Genomic DNA, 14425 nt, shown 5'->3' with positions numbered 1-14425 from the left:
ACCTGCTCACAATTCTCCAGATGTGGTCTGACCAACACCTTATATAAAGCCTCAGCATTACATCCTTGCTTTTATATTCTAGGCCTCTGGAAGTGAATGCTGACGTTGCATTTGCCTTCCTTACTGCCGACTCAACCTGCAAGTTAACCTTTAGGGAATCCTGCATGAGGACTCCCAAGTCCCTTTACATCTCCAATTTCTGAATTTGCTCGTTTAGAAAATAGTCCACGCCTTTATTCATTCTACCAAAGTGCATGACCGTACACTTCCCTGCGCTGTATACCATCTGCCAATTTTTTGCCCATTCTCTCAACCTGTCCAAGTCCTTCTGCAGACTCCCTGCTTCCTCACCGCAACCTGCCCCTCCAGCTATATTTGTATCATTTGCAACCTTGGCCACAAAACCATCAATTCCGTCATCTAGATCATTAAAGCATAACATGGAAAGCAGTGGACCCAACACTGACCCCTGAGGAACACCACTAGACACCAGCAGCCAACCAGGCAAGGCCATACTTTTTGCCTTCTGCCAGTCAGCCAATCCTCTATCCATGCTGGTACCTTTCCTGTAATACCACGGGCTCCTGTCTTGTTTGGCAGCCTCATGTGCAGCACCTTGTGAAAGGCCTTCTGAAAATCCAAGTAAACAACATCCACTTTAAACGTTATTTATACAGCACAGTAACAGACCCTTCCGGCTCAATCAGCCCACGTCACCCAATTACACCCATGTTAACCTACTAACCCATACGTCTTTGGAATATGGGAGGAAACCGGAGCACCCGGAGGAAACCCATGCAGTCACACGGAGAACATACGAACTCCTGATAGACAGCAGCAGGATTGAACCTTGATCGTTGGTGCTGCAATAGCGTTACGCTAACTGCTACACTCTCGTACCCTGACTCTCCTTTGTCTATCCTGCCTGTGACTTCCTCAAAGAATTCCAATCGATTTGCCTGGCAAGATCTCCCCTGAAGGAAACCATGCTGACCTTGGCCTATTTATCATGAGCTTCCAAGTGCCCCGAGACCTCATCCTTAATAATGGACTCGAACATCTCACCAACCACTGAAGTCAGGTAACTGGCCGATCATTTCCTGTCTTTTGCCTCCCTCCCTTCTTCGAGTGGTTTTCCAGTCGTCTGGAACCATTCCTGACTCTAGTGATTCTTGAAAGATCACTACTAATCCCTCCACAATCTCTTCAGCTACCCCTTTCAGAACCCTGGTGTGTCGTCTGTCTGGTCCAGGTGACTTATCTATCTTCAGACCTTTCAGTTTCAGAAGGACCTTCTCTTTAGCAACAGCAACTTCACTCCTGCTCCCTGATTCTCTGAATTTCTGGCACGTTGCTTGGTGTTTCCACAGTGAAGACTGATGTAAAATATGTATTCAATTCATCCACCATTTCCTTGTTCTCCACCACTACCTCTCCCTCGTCATTTTCCAGTGGTCCGATGTCCACTCTTGCCTCTCTTTTACTGCTAATATACCTGAAAATACTTATTTTATATTATTGGCCAGCTTACCTTCATATTTCACCTTCTCTCCTCATTGCTTTTTTCAGTTGCCTTCTGTTGGTTTTTAAAAGTTTCCCAATCCTCTCGCTTCCCACTCATTTTCTGCAATATTGTGTGCCCTCTCTTCTGCTTTTACGCTGCCTTTGACTTCCCTCGTCAGCCACAGTTGCCTCATCCTCCCTTCAGAATGTTTCTTCCTCTTTGGGATGAAATGATCCCTCATCGTCCGAATTACTCCCAGAAACTCCTGCCAGTGCTGCTCTACCGTCATCCCTGGTGGGGTCCCCTTCCCATCAACTCTGGCCAGCTCCTGTCTCGTGCCACTGTGGTTACCTTTACTCAACGGTAACAACCATACATCTGATTTTAGCTTCTCCCTCTCAAACTGCAGGGTGAATTCTATCATATTATGGTCACTGCCTCCTAATGAGGAGGTGTAGGATTAATAAACTATAACTGTATTCATATCTTAAGACGGATGAGAATTATGGCTGCTCGAAATACTGATTTAAAAAGTGTCCTTCAGGCTAGAACAGCCACACCAGTGCTTACCTGGGCTGGGTGCTGTGTGGTAATTGTTGTGTCTGGAACTTAATTGTATTCCCATTATGCTTGACTATGGAGATGATGGTCAATCTTAATGGGAAATGGGAAGGCTGTCTCAAACAATGAAGGTGATACCTGCCTTTGTCTCACCCGATTGCAAAAAGATGAGCTGAACCTGTGGTGTGAGGCTGCTCTCTGTCCATCTGCAGTAGCCCTTTGTCCGTTTCCTGCTCAGCCAAGACCTCCGGCACCTGACTCATTAAAGTGCGCGTGACAATCCCTGTATAAATCTCTGTCTACCCCTTTGTACTGAGAGAACTCGGGAAGCGACTCTTAGTGAGTGCTGAAGAGAATTCTCCTAGCGGTGCACTGCTAATAAAGGTATGTGTTCGAATTGACCTCGTGGCACTGTGTTACTTACAGTGGACAGAAGGGGACAATTAATTTCGGGACGACAGTTAGGGTTCCTTAACCTTAAGTTCCCAAATCAAATCTGGTTCATTGCACAACACCAAAACCAGAATTGCCTTTTCCCAAGTGAGCTCGACCACAAGCAGCTCTGAAAAGCCATCTCGTAGGCATTCTACAAATTCCTTTCATTGGGATCCAGTAATAACTTGATTTTCCCTATCTACCTGCATATTGAAGGCACCCCTGACCACTGTAACATTGACCTCCTACATGCCTTTTCTGTCTCCTGTTGTAACTTGTACCCCACATCCTGGCTACTATTCAGAGGTCTGTACAGAACTCCCATCAGGGTGATTTTACCCCTGCAGTTTGTTAACTCTCCCCACAAGGATTCCACATCTTCTGATCCTCTGTCACTTCTTGCTCAGGATTTGATTTCATTTTTTACGAACAGATCCACCCCACCCCCTCTGCCCACCTGCCTGTCTTGTCGATAGGATGTGTATCCTTGGATCTTTTGCTGCCAGCTGTGATCTTCTTTCAGCCACGACTATGTGACGCCAAGAACGTCACACCTGCCAATGTCTAACTGCGCTATAAGCTCATCTACCTTATTTCGTACACTGCATGCATTCAAATCTAACACCTTCAGTCTGTATTCACCACCCTTCTCACATTGGTCTCCATGTTGCCTGAAGTTAAATTCTTTCCCCTTTCTAATCTTTCTAATATTTGATAGATCGAGGATGGAGGGGTGTGGAGAGATGGCACAGAGGAGGAATGGGACCGTGGTCACACTTAATGGTGGGAAAGGCTGGAGGGGCCGAGTGGCCTATGTTGCTCATGTCGTCCTGTGTTTTTCGCGTGTTCCCGGAGAGGGAGCAGACGGTGTCCACTGGCTCAATGGAGATGTCAGGGATGGGTTGTCTTGGATGTAGATATCAGTGCAAGAATCTTTTTAATCATGTTATTTTAAAATAAAACAAAAGGAACAACACCCACACAATGAGGCCCAGACATAAAGGGCAGAACAGCCCAGACTGGAGCCCACCCGCTCCCCCAGCAGAGGGGGAGCTGAGTCTGCAGTCAGCTGGATGCGGTGCTGCTGAGTGTGGGGCGGGAGGACCCCGGGCGATCCCTCACCCATCTGACTACCACCCTCTCGTTAAACTCACCAGGTTCCTGTTCTCTCTCCCACACACCCAGGACATGGATTCAATCCAGAATGTAGCTGCATCTAAACTGTGGAATTAAACTCTCCTGGGACACGGGAATCCCCACACTCTCTGCATCAGGTTCCTCCCTCTGATACTCACCAGTTGTGTGCAGTTTACAGACGTCCCACAGCCGGATCTGTGCCGTGCCCTCACTGACGGGGTTCCTGGCCTCACACCTGTACACAACGTCCTCCACCTCTGCTGTGTGATGAACCTCTACTGTCTCTCCATGTTCCCAGAGGTGATGGGTGGTGTCCTTTCCCACAGCTTCTCCTCCCCTCCACCACCTGAAGCTGGTGTGGTCGCCTGAGGTCACGGAGCAGGTCAGGGTGAGGTTGCAGGTCCCGGTGATGTTCTGAACCATGATGTGTGTTCCTGACACTGGCTCTGAGGTTGGGACGGAGAGACGAAAGATGAGTCAAGGAGATCCTTGTGGACACCTCGATCCCCAACTCCCCCGTCCCGTCCCCAACAGTCCCGAGTGAACTTTAAGCCGATCCCAGCTCATTTCCACCCACCAGTTTAACCCTTCCCTCACCCTTCAGTTCAGCCAGTTGCTGCTGGAGGAAGTTCCCACGTGGGCTGCGCCCTCTTTCCCAACCACTGCCCGCGCTCATCCACAAACTCTCCACCGTGTCCTGTTTATGTCTCTGTATCCCGGGAATTCTCTCCATTTCCATGTCTTTTGTCATCCCTGTGAGTGGTCCCGGTGTCCCTCATACACCCGAGTGTGACCCAGCCCAGACCTGCCCTGAATCTGGTCCCACAGAAGACAGAGCCCATTCTATTCTGCCAGTCCCTCCACCTCCATTCTACCTGCCCAGACGGTGACTCCCCAGTGCTCGAGATGTCTTCCCTTTTCCTCATCCGTGGTTTCCCCTCCACCACAGCTGACGGGACTCTTCACTGTGTCTGTTCCACTTCTCCCACCTCTGCCCTTACCCCCCTCTCTCCCACCAGAGGTAGGGTAGGGTTTCCCTGGTCCTCACCTTCCACCCCACCAACCTCCATGTTCAGTGGATCATCCTCTGTCAGTTCCATCAACATCAATGAGCTCCCACCACCGGACATGTCTTCCGCTCCCCTTTGAGCAGTGTGAGGGGACCGTTCCCTCCGTGACTCCCTGGTCGGCTCCTCCGTCCCCACCACCCACTCCCCCTTACGCCATTTTCCCCAGTAACCACAGGAGGGGCAACACCTGACCTTTCACCTCTTCCCTCCCCTCCGTCCAGGGACCAAATATCCTGTCAGCTGAAGCAGTGATTCACTTGCCCTCCTTGCAACCCAGTGCCCGGTGTTGGATGTTCACACTGGGGTCTCCTCTGCACTGGAGAATCCAGATGCAGATGAAATGATCACCTTGCAGAACACTGCCATTCAGGCACAAGGGTCACCCTGACTTTCCAGACGCTCTCACTTTCATTCTCCGTCCCTCTCCCACCCTGACCTCTGTGCCTTTGTTTTCTGACATTATTCCAGTGAGGACCAGCGTTAGGGCCAGATCCCACCTTCCACCCAGACCTCCTGCAGACACTGGGACTCAGTAATAAATGCCGCACTGTCACAGTTTCAGATGATGCCAGAACTATGCAGAATATCATAGTGTGGTCACAGCAGGGAGGAGGCCATTCAGCCAATTGTCCAGACTGGTGCCACGTAGCTGCAGTTAGAACCATAGAACAATACAGCACAGAAAGCAGGCCATTCGACCCTTCTAGTCTGTGCCGAAATGTTATTCTGCTAGTCCCACTGCCCTGCACCCAGTCCCTAACCCTCCAGACCTCTCCCGTCCATATATCTATCCAATTTATTCTTAAAGCTCAAGAGTGAGCCTGCATTTACTACATCAGATGGCGGCCCATTCCACACTCCCACCACTCTGAGTGAAGTTCCCCCTAATGTTCCCCCTGAACCTTTCCCCTTTCACCCTAAAGCCACGTCCTCTCATACTTATGTCTCCTAATCTAGGTGGAAAGAGCCTACTCACATTTACTGTCTATGCTCCTCATAATTTTGTAAACCGCTATCAGATCTCCCCTCATTCTTCTATGCTCCAAGGAATAAAGTCCTAACCTGTTCAATCTTTCCCTGTAACTCAACTCCTGAAGACCCAGCAACATTCTGGTAAATCTCCTCTGCACTCTTTCGATCTTACTGATGTCCTTCCTATGGTTAGGTCACCAGAACTGCACACAATACTCCAAACTTGGTCTCGCCAATGTCTTATACAACCTCACCATAACATCCCAACTCCTCTACTCAATACTTTGATTTATGAATGCCAGGATGCCAAAAACCTTCTTTACAACCCTGTCTACCTGTGACACCACTTTCAAGGGAATTATATATCTGAACTCCCAGATCCCTTTGTTCCTCTGCACTCCTCACTGCCCTACCATTTACTGCGTATGTCCTACCTTGATTTGTCCTTCCAACATGCAACACCTCACACTTGTCTGCATTAAATTCCATCTGCCATTTTCTGGCCCATTCTTCCAGTTGGTTCAGATCCCTCTGCGAGCTTTGAAATCCTTCCTCGCTGTCCACTACACCTCCAACCTTAGTGCATCCGCAAACTTCCTGATCCAATTTTCCACATTATCATCTAGATCATTGATATAGACAACAAACAACAATGGTCCCAGCACAGAGCCCTGAGGCACACCACTAGTCACAGGCCTCCAGTCTGAGAAACAATCATCCACCACCACTGTCTTCTCCCACACAGCCAATTTCAAATCCAGTTTACAACCTCTCCATGGATACCTAGTGACTGAACCTTATGAACTAACTTCCCATGTGGGACCTTGTCAAAGGCCTTACTAAGGTCCATGTAGACAACATCCACAGCCTTTCCTTCATCTACTTTCTTGGTAACCTCCTCAAAAAGCTCTACAAGATTCGTTAAACATGATCTACCACGCACAAAGCCATGCTGACTATCCTTAATCAGCCCTTGGTTGTCCAAATACTTGTGTTACAGACTCAGTGCATGTCCCTTTAAGATAGTGTGAGTGTGAGTGTGAGTGTGAGTGTGAGTGTGAGTGTGAGTGTGAGTGTGAGTGTGAGTGTGAGTGTGAGTGTGAGTGTGAGTGTGAGGAGTGCTTACGTCAATAGAAGATAAAGGACGTAAGGACGTTGTTGTAGAAGAAGAAGAAGAAGAAGAAGAAGAGAGAGAAGGGAGAGAGACACCAGCCTGCTAGTTTTCTCTATCAATGGATGAGAAACAATAACTGTGTCTGCCACTGAAATCCATGTATGGCAATTGGAAGTAATCCGGTGGAGTTCACTTTGTTGCTGACCTGTAGAAGGAAGCAGGTATTCGTGTGTGGACGACCACGATTCGGATGCTTCTCGGGGTGAGGAAGTCACTACCAAGTAAACACTGAAGTGTCGTTTGGGTTCTATCGTGGAACATTTGGACTTCGTAATTACTCTCTCTCTGTTTCTCTACATCTACGTCTTATCTTCAGACAACGGTGGTTGTCGAAGAAGCTTTTGCTCATGTTTCACCTTATGGCTTGCGGAACTGAACATTAAGAACCATTCAGGAACTTGGAGTTTGGGACTTTGCCACAAACACACAAAGAGTCTAGTTTAGGGGTTAACGTTCAAGGTTTAACTTTTTTTTATTGAATTCTAACATACTAACATTTTTACTTTTATTTTACGTATTATCATAAGTAGTGATTAATAACATAGATTTTAACACTGAATCATGCTCAGTGTGTTTCTATTGTTGCTGGTTCGTGACACTTGTATATCCGATCTCTCAGAACACCTTCCAATAATTTACCCACTACTGATGTCAGGCTCACTGGCCTGTAATTACCTGGTTTACTCTTCGAGCCTTTCTTAAGCAATGGAACAACACGAGCTACCCTCCAGTCCTCCGGCACCGCACCCACGGTTAAGGACATTTTAAATATATCTGCCAGGGCCCCTGCAATTTCTACACCAGTCTCTCTCAAGGTCCGAGGAAATATCTTGTCAGGCCCGGGGGATTTATCTACCTTTATTCGCCGTAAAGCATCAAGTACCTCCTCCTTTTTAATCTCTATATATTCCATGACACTACTGCTTGTTTCCCTTCCTTCCGTATCCTCTATGCCCGTTTCCTGAGTAAATACTGATGCAAAAAAACTGTTTAAGATCTCCCCCATCTCCTGAGGCTCCACACATAGACGTCCACTCTGATCTTCTTGGGGACCAATTTTGTCCCTCACTCTCCTTTCACTCTTCATACACTTGTAGAAACCCTTCAGGTTTACCTTCACATTATCTGCCAAAGCAGCCTCATGTTGTCTTTTTGCCTTCCCGATTTCCTTTTTTAGTACTTTCTTACATTTTCTATACTCTTCAGATACCTCATTTGTTCCTAGTTGCCTATACCTGCTGTACACCCCTCTCTTTTTCTTAACCAGAGCACCAATATCTTTTGAAAACCAAGGTTCCCTATGCTTGTTAACTTTGCCTTTAATCCTGGCAGGAACATGCAAACTCTGCACTCTCAAAATTTCACCTTGGAAAGCCTTCCACTTACTGAACACATCCTTGCCGGAAAACAACTTATCCCAATCCACTTTTCCTAGATCCTTTCTCATTTCCACAAAATTGGCCTTTCTCCAATTTAGACCCTCAACCCAAGGACCAGACCTGTCCTTATCCAGAATTAACTTGAAACTAATGACATTATGGTCACTGGACCCAAAATGCTGCCCAACACATACTTCTGTCGCCTGACCTGCCTGGTTCCCTAATAGGAGATCAAGTATTGCATTCTCTCTCGTTGGTACCTCTATATATTGATTTAGAAAACTTTCCTGAACACATTTGACAAATTCCAAGCCATCCAGCCCTTTCACAGTGTGGGAGTCACAGTCAATATGTGGAAAGTTAAAATCCCCAACTATTACAACTTTCTGTTTCGTACATCGGTCTGCTATCTCCCTACAGATTTCTTCCTCCAATTCTCTGACTATTGGGCGGTCTATAATACAACCCTATTAGTGTGGCCACACCTTTCCTCTTCCTCAGCTCCACCCATATGGCCTCTGTAGACGAGCCCTCCGGGCTGTCCTGTCTACACACAGCTGTCATATTTTCCCCGACCAGTAATGCCGCTCCTCCCCCTTTCATCCCTCCCCCTCTGTCACATCTCAAACAACAGAACCCCGGGACATTAAGCTGCCAGTCCTGCCCCTCCTGCATCCAAGTCTCACTAATAGCAATAATGTCATAATCCCACGTGTCAATCCACGCCCTAAACTCATCTGCCTTACCTACAATACTCCTTGCATTGAAATAGATGCACCTGAGAACATTTCCATCACGTACAAAACTTTTGTTTCTGTCTATACCTGCAGTCCTCACATGTCCATTATCTTCCTCCTCCTTACTATCTGCTCTAACACTCCGGTTCCCCTCCCCCTGCAAATCTAGTTTAAACCCCCCGGAGCAGCACTAGCAAACCTACCCGCAAGTATGTTAGTTCCCCTCCAGTTCAGGTGCAAACCGTCCCTTCGGAACAGGTCCCACCTTCCCTGGAACAAGGCCCAATTGTCTAGGAACATGAAGCCCTCTCTCCTGCACCATCTCCTTAGCCACGTATTTAGCTGCATGATCCTCCTATTTCTAGCCTCACTAGCTCGTGGCACAGGTCGCAATCCTGAAATTGCAACCTTGGAGGTTCTGTCCTTCAGCTTTGCACCTAATTCTCTCAATTGTCTCTGCAGGACCTCCTCCTCCTTCCTATCCACGTCATCGGTCCCGACATGGACCACGACATCTGACAGCTCACCCTCCCTCCTAAGAGTATCGAGAACTCAATCCGAGATATCGCGGACCCTGGGACCAGAAAGGCAACAGACCATCCGGGATTCTCGATCTCTCCCACAGAACCTCCTATCTGTCCCCCTGACTATCAAATCCCCTATCACTACTGCCCTCCTCTTTTCCCTCCTTCCTTTCTGAGCTGAGGGTCCTATCTCAGTGCCAGAGACAGGACCACTGCCACTTGTCCCTGGTAGGTCATCCCCACCAGCAGTATCCAAAATGGTATACTTATTGTTGAAGGGAACGGCCACAGGGGTGCTCTGCTCTTTCTGTCTGTACCCTTTCCCTTTCCTGACAGTCAACTGGCTACCTGCCTCTTGACTTTTAGGGGTGACTATCTCCCTGAAACTCCTACGTCTGCCTCTGCCTCTTGACTGATCCGAAGTTCATCCAGCTCCCTAACTCGGTTTGTCAGGAGCTGCAGCTGATGCACCTTTTACAGGTGTGGTCATCAGGGACAAGTGTGCTGTCCCTGACTTCCCACATACTGTATACAGAGCACACAACTGCTCTAACTGCTGCCATCACTACCTACTTCTAAGTATTCAAAAGAAAGGAATTTACCCAGCCTTACCTCTCTGGGCACAAGCTCTTCCTCAGCCTCTGATCGCCGAATCCTCTCGAGCCAAAGCCTCAAGAGCTCCACTTCTACCCTGAGCCACTCACACACTGGCCGCTCCTCTTCAGATACCCCTCCTTATATTTGTCTCTGTTGATTATCCCAAGTACTCCCTCCCTCCAATTAACCAACCAACACTCAGTTTCAAATAGTCAGCCCCTACCTGCTAGAGACCCACTGCCCGCGCCATGCCTGCGCAGTCCAGCCCCCACTCTACCACTTAAAACTTTTACAACCTTTATAGAAGTACCTTATAAAAACACGAACTCTATTAAATTACAACCCTATTGAAAACTCTTATACTTAAAACCCTAATAAAAAGATATGGAAAAACGTAACTAAGTTTGGGGTGAAGCTTCCAGTTCTCCCCAAACCCCTTTCCCTCCACTCGCCGTGCCCTCCCTGCTCTCGCCGAATCCATGCACCCCCTCTCCCCACACCCTTCAACCCCTCCCCACACCCTGCACCTCCTCCCCACACCCCGCACCCCCCCCCCCCCACCTGTGCCCACTGCCCCGTCCGCCCCCTCCGTTGTAGAGCTGCGCCCTCGCGTTTCCATCGCCCCTGATTCCTCCAAACAAGATGTAACTTTTCCCGGTGCTCAGCAGCTCATCCGCCGACCACCCCCCCCCCCCCCCCCCCACCCGAGGATCTCCACATCAGAAGAGCTCTCCTCAGGGCCCCGACATAAAACGTTCCCCGTGTTGCTCCGTCCACATCGGCTGCCTCACCCGCTGAGTGTTTCTGTCTCTGGATCTGCACCAAGTCTGGTCCAACTCAACCTTCACCCCAAGGTGCTCTGATCCCCGCCCCCTGTAAACTCACCGGGACCCCGCTCCCCTACCCCCTGTAAACTCACCGGGACCCCGCTCCCCGCCCCCTGTAAACTCACCGGGACCCCGTTTCTCGCTCCCATTAAATACCCGTTGATTCCCGCCCCATTTCCCCTCACTGGGTCCCCTTTCCTGCCCCGCATTTAAACTGTGGGCCCCGTTAACCATCCCATTAACGTTGGAGAGCCGGGGGAAGAGAGGTCCGGGGTCACCCCAGTCCCGCCCGGTCTTCCGGGGAACAGTCTCCGTTATTTCTTCCTCCGTCACCCACAGATACAGACCGTTCGGCCCATCCACACCAGTCCCTCCCACCCTATCGGCCCATCCCTCCGTTCCCCCCTCCCCGTGTGCTCAGCTCCTCCGGCCTCGGAGCCACGAGGTTCCCCGTTGACGGTTCGATCCTTCACGGCCCCTGGCCCAGTCTCCGGGGATGTGGTGGGTGTGTCCCCCAGCCTGGCACTGCCTCAGCCCCACTACACTGGGACCGTGACCCCCAGCTCTGGACACTGGCAGTCAGTGGGGTTCAGTAAACAGGGGAACGCACAGGATCTGCCCTCACCCATTAATTCGGGGTGTTTCAGGAACCGGTGAAACCCGGGTCCCTCCGCGGCAGTCTCACTCACCGGACACCTCCAGTCGCACTGTCGTTTTATTCTCAGCTCCTGAACTCACTGTAACATCCATCTCATAATCACCAGCGTCCTCTCTCCGCAGATCACGGATTTCCAGACTGAAGTCCCCGGGATGAAGAGTTACCCGTCGCTTGTACTCCTCAGCACCGGAGTATTCAATGTGCCCTTTCGAGTACTTCACTATCCTGGTTCTGGGTGATGTCCGCATCCACTCAACCTCAGCAACGTCCGGTCCGACTGGGATCCCGGGAGGTAAGGAGACCGAGTGTCCCAGAGCTCCGTTCACAGTGCGAGGGGGAGCCCCAGTCGCAGCTGAGGAGACAAGAGGAGACAGTCAGCAGGTGAGCTCAGTGACTGGAGGAGGAATCAGAGCTGGGAGAATCACAGACACAGCAGCAGGCCATGCGGCCCATCGTCTTGCTCCCGTCCCTGTGAGGGACCCAGCCCCCTGCCCCAGACCACACCTCCCCTCCCCAGGTCACCGGCTGCCCCTGCACACTCTGTACCGTCTGACCCGAGACATCCCTGGAGCTGCCTCCTTCCCTTCCCCACCCTCTTCCCACCCCCATTTCCTACCCACGTTTATGCGATGTTTATCCTTCACCCCACCCCCGGTCCCTGTCACACTCTCCACCTTGTCCGGTGGGGTGACCCTCCCATTTCACCAGAACATCACCCCTTCCCCAGAAGCTCACCCCCCTTCCCCCAGAAGCTAACCCCGTCTTCCCCCAGAACCTAACCCCCACTTCCCCAGAACCTACCCCCTTCCCCAGAACCTAACCTCCCTTCCCCAGAGGGCTGGTCTCCCTGTTGACTTTATTTCCTTTGACCAAGGGAGCACATTCACAGCTGTATCACATGTCCCTCATTGGGTCTCTGAACACGTTCGGTTTTGGGACAGATTTTGTGGCCCCGTTCTGTATTTTGTGCCCATTTTCATATCATGTTTCTCACAACAGAGAAGAAGGCAATTCGGTCCATCGAGTCAATGCCAAATGTCAGAACAATCCCATCAATCCCATTCCCGCAGTTATTCCCAGTTAGTTCTGTTTAAATTGAACGGGTTCACTGGAACATTTATTAAACTGCTGTGTTGCCCCCAGAAGAAGTGAAGTGAAAGTGTGTTGGAGGATGAAGACTTTGGAACTCTCTTCCAGCCTGACCTGCTGAGATCCTCCAGCACTTTTTGTGCATTGCCCCAGATTCCAGCAGCTGCAGAATTTCTTGTGTCTTCAAGACGATTTGGACGTTTAATGGGCAAATATGTGGAATAATGTGGATGTATCTGAAGTTCTCTGCTTTGATGGGGAAAACAGGAAGGCAAAGTATCATTGAAACGCTGATGGACTGGGAAACGTTGCTGTCCAAAGGGAGCTGGGTGTCCTTGTCCACTGCTCACTGAAACAAGCAGGGGCAGCAAACAGCTGAGGGGGCAAATGGTATGTTGGTCTTCATCACACGTACGGAGCAAGGACGTCTCACTGCAGTTACACCGGGCCCTGGTAAGGCCCTACCAGGGGTTCTGTGTGCAGGTCTGGTCTCCTTACCTGGACATAGATATACTTGTCACGAAGGTTCACCAGTCTGGTCCCTGTGATGGTGGGACTGTTGTATGAGGAGACACTGGGTCAACTAGGTCTGTGTTCATTGGAGGAATGGGAGGGGATCTCACTGAAACATTCAAACTTGTGACAAGGCTCGACAGGATGGACAGTCTCAGGAGAGAGGGAAGGTACGTTAGTCTGAGGTAGGAGGGATGTCTTCACCCAGGACGTGGTGAGGCTGTGGAATTCTCTGACACAGAGGGCTGTGGATGAGTTGCTGAATGTAATTAAGGAGGCAGACAGATTTCCTGACACAAAGTCCATGGAGGAGAATAGGGAGAGCTTGGGAATGTGATCACGGGACAGAGGATCAGCCATGATCAGACTGAATGGACTCCGTGACTGAATCCTCTATGATCCTCCATGTTTCCATGTCAATCATCCCGGCCCAGGACATCAGTGCAGGAGCTCCACAGGACAGGGTGCTGGGCCCAACCACCTTCAGCTGCTTCATCAGTGACCTTCCTTCCATCCTGAGGTCAGAAGTGGGGATGTTCACCCGTGACTGCACAATGTTCAGTTCCATTCACACCTCAGCAGGTGAAGCAGCCCGTGCCTGCCTGCAGCCAGACAACATTCAGATACTGGCTGAGACGTGACGGGTAACATTCACACCACACAGGTACCAGGCGGTGACCATCTCCAACAAGGGAGAGTCTGAACACCTCCCCGTGACCTTCACTGACATTCCAATCGCCCAGTCCCCACCGTCAACATCCCGGGGTCACCACTGACAAGAAACACAACTGGACTGGACACATAAACACCGTGGCTACAGGAGCAGGTCAGAGACTGGGTATCCTGTGGGGAGTGACTCACCTCCTGACAGGCCAAGGCCTTTCCCCCATCTCCAAGGCACCAGCCAGGAGTGTGATGGAACACTCTCCACTGCCTGGGTGGCTGCATCTCCAGCAACTCTCGAGAAGCTCGACACCGTCCAGGACAAAGCAGCCGCTCAATCGGCTCCCCGTCCACCTCCCTAATCACTCCCTTCCTCCCCCACTGGTACACAGTGACTGCAGGGTACACAGTCCACAGAATGCACGCAGTTACTCACCCAGGCTACTGTTACAGCGCCTCCCAAACCCACCACCTCCACCACCCAGGAGGACAAGGGCAGCAGGTGCAGGGGAACGCCACCACCTGCAGGTTCCCCTCCAAGCCCCTCACCCTCCTCACTGGGAAATCTGTCACCGGTCCTTCACC

At 50.3% G+C, this 14425-nt stretch overlaps 1 protein-coding gene across 1 annotated transcript in view; it reads right to left on the bottom strand.

Annotated features, from left to right (window-relative positions):
• LOC127580917 (uncharacterized) overlaps positions 1–14425 on the bottom strand; it is a 164473-nt gene that overhangs the window by 114484 nt on the left and 35564 nt on the right. The window contains exon 2 of the mRNA XM_052034898.1: positions 11833–11927. The gene's annotated coding sequence lies outside the window, so the exon portion shown is untranslated. The remainder of the gene's footprint in view (positions 1–11832; positions 11928–14425) is intronic.

The sequence above is a fragment of the Pristis pectinata genome, chromosome 20, assembly GCF_009764475.1.
Source record: "Pristis pectinata isolate sPriPec2 chromosome 20, sPriPec2.1.pri, whole genome shotgun sequence".
In the NCBI taxonomy this organism is placed as follows: Eukaryota; Metazoa; Chordata; class Chondrichthyes; order Rhinopristiformes; family Pristidae; genus Pristis; species Pristis pectinata.
The sequence above is the reverse complement of the archived record's forward strand: the minus strand, read 5'-3'. Positions and strand labels throughout refer to the sequence as shown.